The sequence below is a fragment of the Lathyrus oleraceus genome, chromosome 4, assembly GCF_024323335.1.
Source record: "Lathyrus oleraceus cultivar Zhongwan6 chromosome 4, CAAS_Psat_ZW6_1.0, whole genome shotgun sequence".
In the NCBI taxonomy this organism is placed as follows: domain Eukaryota; kingdom Viridiplantae; phylum Streptophyta; class Magnoliopsida; order Fabales; family Fabaceae; genus Lathyrus; species Lathyrus oleraceus.
The window spans coordinates 152,156,007-152,162,677 of record NC_066582.1 but is presented as its reverse complement, the minus strand read 5'-3'; positions in this window follow the sequence as shown (position 1 = coordinate 152,162,677).

Below are 6,671 nucleotides of genomic sequence, written 5' to 3'. Positions count from 1 at the left end.
AGCAAACTGGTCAACCTCTTCTTGACAGACTCTTCAAGAAGTGCCCCAATCTTCACCATACGAACACAATCCTCAGACCCCAAGTTGACTGTTTCCAAATTCTCGAGATGCGGCTGAATGATTTTCTCTTCGTGCTCAAGGAGACGGGTAATCTCATCAGAAATCTCTTCAACATCATCTTCCTCTGCCTCAAATACAGGGAATTCAAAATTGGGAGATGGCGTTGGATCATTATGTTCAATGGGTTTTAGAATCAACCTGCATAATGATTTTGGTTAATAAAAAAAACTTGAGAATTTAAACAAGCAAACCATTATGCAGATGAAAAGATTGCTTTTATTCTTGTTTTTATGGGTTTTTTGTGATCACTGATTTCATGCAAAAGCAAAAAGTGAAAACAAATGGAAAAACAAATGTTTAACAATGCATTAATTGAATGAAATATCATTGTATAAATGCTGCCAACAATGTCATCACTTCTCCTTTTGGCATGGGAGAAGGGTTTTGAACAAAGTGAACAAATTACGCTGACTTATGAATGACCTTAGGAACATCCACAGCGACCCAATTATGGCAGACACCACCAGGGATAACAAAGTTGCTCAAGTCCTCTGCATCCTCTTCCAAAATAGCAGCAGCTTCCTCAGGTTGATCAGCATGGATGAAACCTCCACTCTTGAACAGCCCTTGCTCATTGAATGCCCCAGAAGAATAGTCAATGCCAGCCCGGGACTTATTGTCTTCAAGCTCAATCATCTTCCCTAAACCAGCAACTGCACCACATTCAATGGCCAGTTTCGCATCACGGTAGGAAGCAAATGAAGGAGACCTCTTCTCAATTGGCTCAACAATAGATAAAGCTTGGAAAGGAGTTCCAACTTCATCCTCAGCATCAATATACGAGAAAGAAGACAAATGCTAACCAGGAGAGCCTTTTCTCCCCCTACCACAACCAGTTTCTTATTCTTCACGAATTTCAGCTTCTGGTGTAGGGTGGATGTCACGGCGCCAGCCTCGTGAATCCATGGTCTACCAAGGAGACAACTATAAGATGGGTGGATATCCATAACCTGGAAGGTAACTTGGAAATCACTAGGTCCAATCTTGATTGGGAGATCAACTTCCCCAATCACGGTCTTGCGCGACCCATCAACAGCTTTCACAACAACACCACTCTGCCTCATGGGAGGCCCCTGATATGACAATCTAGAAAGAGTGGTCTTTGGCAATACATTCAGAGATGACCCAGTGTCCACCAGCACGTTGGACATAGCATCATTCTTGTAATTCATGGAAATGTGTAGAGCCATGTTGTGGTCTCTTCCCTCCTCAGGGAGATCAGCGTCACAGAAACTCAAAGTGTTGCAAGCAGTGATGTTTGCAACAATACTGTCAAACTGTTCTATGGTGACGTCGTGATCGACATAAGCCAGATCCAAAACTTTCTGCAGAGCCTCCCTATGAGGTTCTGAATTCAGCAGCAAAGATAAAACGGAGATTTTGGAAGGCGTTTGTAGAAGTTGATCTACAACGTTGTACTCACTCTTGATGAGCCTCAGCATCTCATCACATTCTTCATTCAAAGTGCCACTGGGGCCAACAGAAGAAACAAGAGTCTTTTATACAGAGGAGGGTTTGGCAACAGGTGCCAGATTCGGAATATTCACAGCAGTCCCCACCGGACGCTCAGCAGAATCAGAAACAACATGATGCTTTGGGGGTGCAGAAAATATATGACCACTACGGGTCAACCCGCTCACATCAGCAATATTTACCACAGAAGTCGAAGGCAAAGGCACTTCTTTCCCATCTTCCACAGCAACTGCACTGTAACGAAAGGGAATCGCTCTCTCAGAAGAATAAGGCACAGGGCCTGCAGGCTTGATCACCAAAGAAGGAGAGACCTTCGGCTTGCTACCATCATAACGGATGACAACAGGCTCAGGAATCTTGAACACAGGAGAAATCACATTCACCTCAGGTTCATCTTCATCAACATTCCTGTTTTGAAGAATCTCAATGGTACCATCATCTAACAGCTCTTGCAGCTCTCTGCGTACTTGGCGACAACCCAGACGATTGAAAGAGCAAATACGACATTTGTCATGGTCGTGCTCCATATGACTGTAATCACACAGCAGACGATGCAACTCAACCAATGACTGTCGAATATGGCTTACATATTTGACCTTATATTTGCCAGGGCAACCCTGGACCATGTTAACCGACTTCCCATGCTCGGGCAATGGGTTCTTCGTAACATTGGGGCCTGAGTCCTCAAAGCTCAGAATGCCGCATCTCATAAGGTCTTGAACCTTAGTCTTCAATGGATAGCAGTTCTCTATATTGTGACCGGGAGCACCAGAATGATAAACACAATGTTGGTCGGGTTTGTACCACCACTGCGGGTTAGCAGGCACAACCGGAGGATCCCTCGGGGTAATCAGTTTCCGCTCTATTAAAAAGGGATATAGCTCAGCATATGACATGGGAATAGGATCGAAAGTGATCTTCTTCCTATCATAATTCAAATTATCCTGATTACTGTTGCCACGAGGCTGGTAAGCCTGTTGCTGTGGACGGTGCTGCTGTTGATACTGAGGTTGTTGCTGATGCTGATTAGGCTGCTGATACTGAGCATTATCTCTGAAGACAGGTGCTACATGAGCCACCTGGTGCTGGCTGCTGGCATGACGCACAGGCTTCCTCTTAACAGAGGGTCTTCTAGGCTTAGCATGGGATTGCACAACATGTGCCTCCCCATCTTTCTTCTTAAACGCCCCATACCGTTTAGAAGAGCTCTCATCCTTCGACAGACGTCCTTCACGGACTCCTTCCTCCAGACGCATCCCCATGTTCACCATCTCGGTGAAATCAGAGGGAGCACTCGCAACCATCCGCTCATAATAGAATGAGCTAAGAGTCTTCAAAAAGATCTTAGTAATTTCCTTCTCTTCCAGCGGAGGAGTAATCTGAGCTGCTAACTCTCGCCACCTCTGGGCGTACTCCTTAAATGTCTCTTTATCCTTCTGAGACATGGCTCTGAGTTGATCACGGTCAAGAGCCATATCTACGTTGTATTTGTACTGCTTGACGAAGGCTTCGCCAAGATCGTTGAAGGATCGGATGTTTGCGCTATCAAGGCTCATATACCAACGAAGAGCCGCACCGGACAAACTATCCTGAAAATAATGGATCAGAAGCTGATCATTATCTGTCTGAGTTGACATTTTCCTGGCGTACATAACCAGATGAGCGAGAGGGCAAGTGTTCCCCTTGTATTTTTCAAAGTCAGGCACTTTGAACTTGATTGGAATCTTCACACCGGGAACAAGGAAAAGTTCAGCAGCAGACTTGCCAAACAGATCTTTCCCTCGGAGGGTCTTCAATTCCTTACGCAGCTCAAGGAATTGGTCATTCATCGCATCCATCTTTTCATTGACATCTGGGCCCTCAGACGGCTCAGAATGATAGATGGTGTCGTCTACCCTGGGGATGGTATGCACGACAGGAGGAGCAACAACAAGGACCGGGCTAGATGCCGACATGGAAGCAAAAGTTGGTGCTGGAACATCTGGCATGAACCCCGGAGGCATACCCCACGGAAACCCGGCTGGCATGTCATTAGGCATGAAATGAGCACTGGCAGCTGGCACAGTCGGAGCAACGACTTCAGATATAACCGTCCTCTGGGGAGGAGTTGCAGGAGGTGGAGAAGGTTGGTTTTGAGCAGACAGAAACTGCTCCATCAGAGCACTCAAACGAGCGACCTCTTCCTTCAACTCTCTGTTCTCTTGTTCCAATTGATCCATCACTCTAGCAGAATTGGCTCTGGTATAGTACCGGTGAGTCAGCTTGTCTTCAAAATAAATGAAGAGCACAAAGTTAGGCCACAGACAAGAAGACCAGAACAATACCTGCTTATGCGAAATGATGCATGCCATGCTTGTGCGTATGCTTTATTTTATTTTCAAGGAACCTTTTAGGGCATTTATTTGCAAATTTGAATTTTTAAGCATTTAATAGCATATGGAAAATATCTCATCAAATATATATTCGAGACAAAGAAGTACAACATTTTTGATTATTACAAGGGAAAAGGAAAATAAACATCCTATGGATCCCTAGAAGCTCGGGATGCTGGAAGACGAGATGCACAAAGCTTCTTGATCTCTCTCTCATAGGCTGCTTCCATATCCGCTTTCTCCTTTGCAAGTCGATCATACTTCCTCTTCCAGAACTTGGAAGACTGAGGAAGTAGAGAAGTCCAAGTATCATTCGGATCATCGATCACCTGATGCTCGAGAAACTCAATCAGAGCGTCCTTCTCCTTAAGCTGATGGAGCAACTCCTCTCTTTCACGGATCCAAGCACGTGAAAGGTCTTCTTCTCTCAACTCCTCTACACCCTGGTTGGGGAGGGTTGAAGGTCCAGCCACATCCAATGGTGTAGGTCTCGGATGATCATACGGCATAAGGTACACAGCAGCTCTCTGTCTGACCCAAGAGGTATATGGCTCTAAAGCAATGCAGTTCTTCGGACCCAACTCATTCCTACCCTTCTTCTGAATCTTGTGCCAAGCGCGGACAATCCTGGCTTTCAGGCCTTAGGGATCTTTACCCTCCTGAAAGAACACACCTTCTAACAGAATGTTATGAGGTTTATCCTTTAGGGGGAACCCAAGCTGACGACGTGCTAAAATAGGATTGTAGCTGATCCCACCACATGTACCGAGAAGAGGCACATTAGGGAATTCACCACAATAATCAATAATCTGCACAGTATCATACACGCGATCATACCAAGAGATATCATCATTAGTGAGAGACATAAGTCTCTGAGACCACCGTAGACATCCCTTGTTCTCCTTGAAAGCGACCGTCTGCGGTAAGTGAGAAATAAACCACTTATACAGCAGAGGCAAACAACACACAATAACTCCTCCACCCTTCGCATTCCTCAGATGCAAAGAGACATAGGCATCACCCAACAGAGTCGGAACGAGATTAAGAACTGAAAAGATCCTAATGGCGTTCACATCTACAAATTTGTCGATGTTGGGGAACAATACCAAACCATAGATGAGCAGCACGAATAAAGCCTCAAAGGCATCCTTACTCCTGGCTTTCCCATACACGGTAGCTTGAGCAATGAGGAACTTGGAAGGAAGACCCTGAATTCCACCTTTGACAGTCAGATTAGCTTTAATCAAGGCTTCATCTATGTGCAACAAGTTTGCAATCTCTCGAGCGGTCGGAATATTCTCCAAGCCACTGAACGGCACCTGATCCAGAATCGGGATCCCAATAAGATGAGCATACTCCTCAAGCGTAGGCAACAGCTGGAAATCCGGAAATGAGAAGCAGTGATATAGAGGATCATAGAACTGAGCCAAAGTACTCATCAACCCTTCGTCAACCTGAGTAGTCAACAGAGGCAGAAGCTTCCCATAACGAGCTTTGAAACCCAAGGGATCTAATACATAGGATGTCAGATTCCTTAACTCTTTCAGATCGAGTTGTCTAAAGCTGTACTTCTTTGTATGCATTTTTGGTCTTTCCATGTCTGAAAATTTTGCAAATAAACCCTTTAAGTTCCTTGAAAATTTTCTGATTTTTCTGATGACATGAATGCAGATGAATGCATGAATGCATGAATGCAATAATCACACTCAAGGATCAAGCAAGTCACACCAGACAAAGGTCATGCGAAAGCTCATTGTATCTCTAATATCAATCATCCATTTTGGTGGATTATGGTTTTCACGTTATCAACACCCAAGTTCCATTGATATTAACGATACATGAACCGGCTCAATCATCCTTAATATCAATCATCCATTTTGGTGGATTTAGGGTCTTGCACCTTATCAACACCCAGGTTCCATTGATATTAAAGTTGTCTGAACGACTCAACCATGAATCACGGGTTTGCTGAGAGTCACGAGCGTGGAGTCTCGGTTAAGAACCACCCAAAGGGAGTGTACTAGGGTTTAAACCTGCCAGACATGTTCTACCAGAGGTTCCCATAATCATCATCCCATCTTTCGGATATTATCGGAGGAACGAATACTCGTATTCCAAAAATATTCTCAAGAGAGACTCTTATGAGTGTAGTATCGCGTAACAATCGCATCAGAACTGACATCTGAACGACCTCCGCACTACGTCCTAAAAATAGGCCAAGATGGGCTTGGTAAACTACGGTCCTTGGCTTCTAAGGCACATGATTGAAAGAATAATGTCTAACCACAAATAACTTATGTGACATTATTAATCCAACATGACCTCCACCAAGTGAATGGACTCACAAGTCAACTGGCTAAGGAATACTCCACACTAGTCGACAAGACTATGCCATTCTCCTATCATAAGGTGCACTCGAGTTCGGGTATAGAACTCATCTCACAGAGATCACCAAACAAACAGCAATTGTATATCAAGCAGTTCAGACATCACAATCGATACAGTAATCCCAAATTGTACAAAAATATGTCAAATAACACATAAACAAATATCATACAACAAGGGTGAAAAGTAGGCAAAACCACCAAGGAAAGTCTAATTTTATCCCCAGCAGAGTCGCCACTTTTCTGTAGCGGTGTATTCGTCACTTTATGATTTATTGACTAAATCAAAAGCAAAGTATACAAAGAATCGAGTCGCCACCGC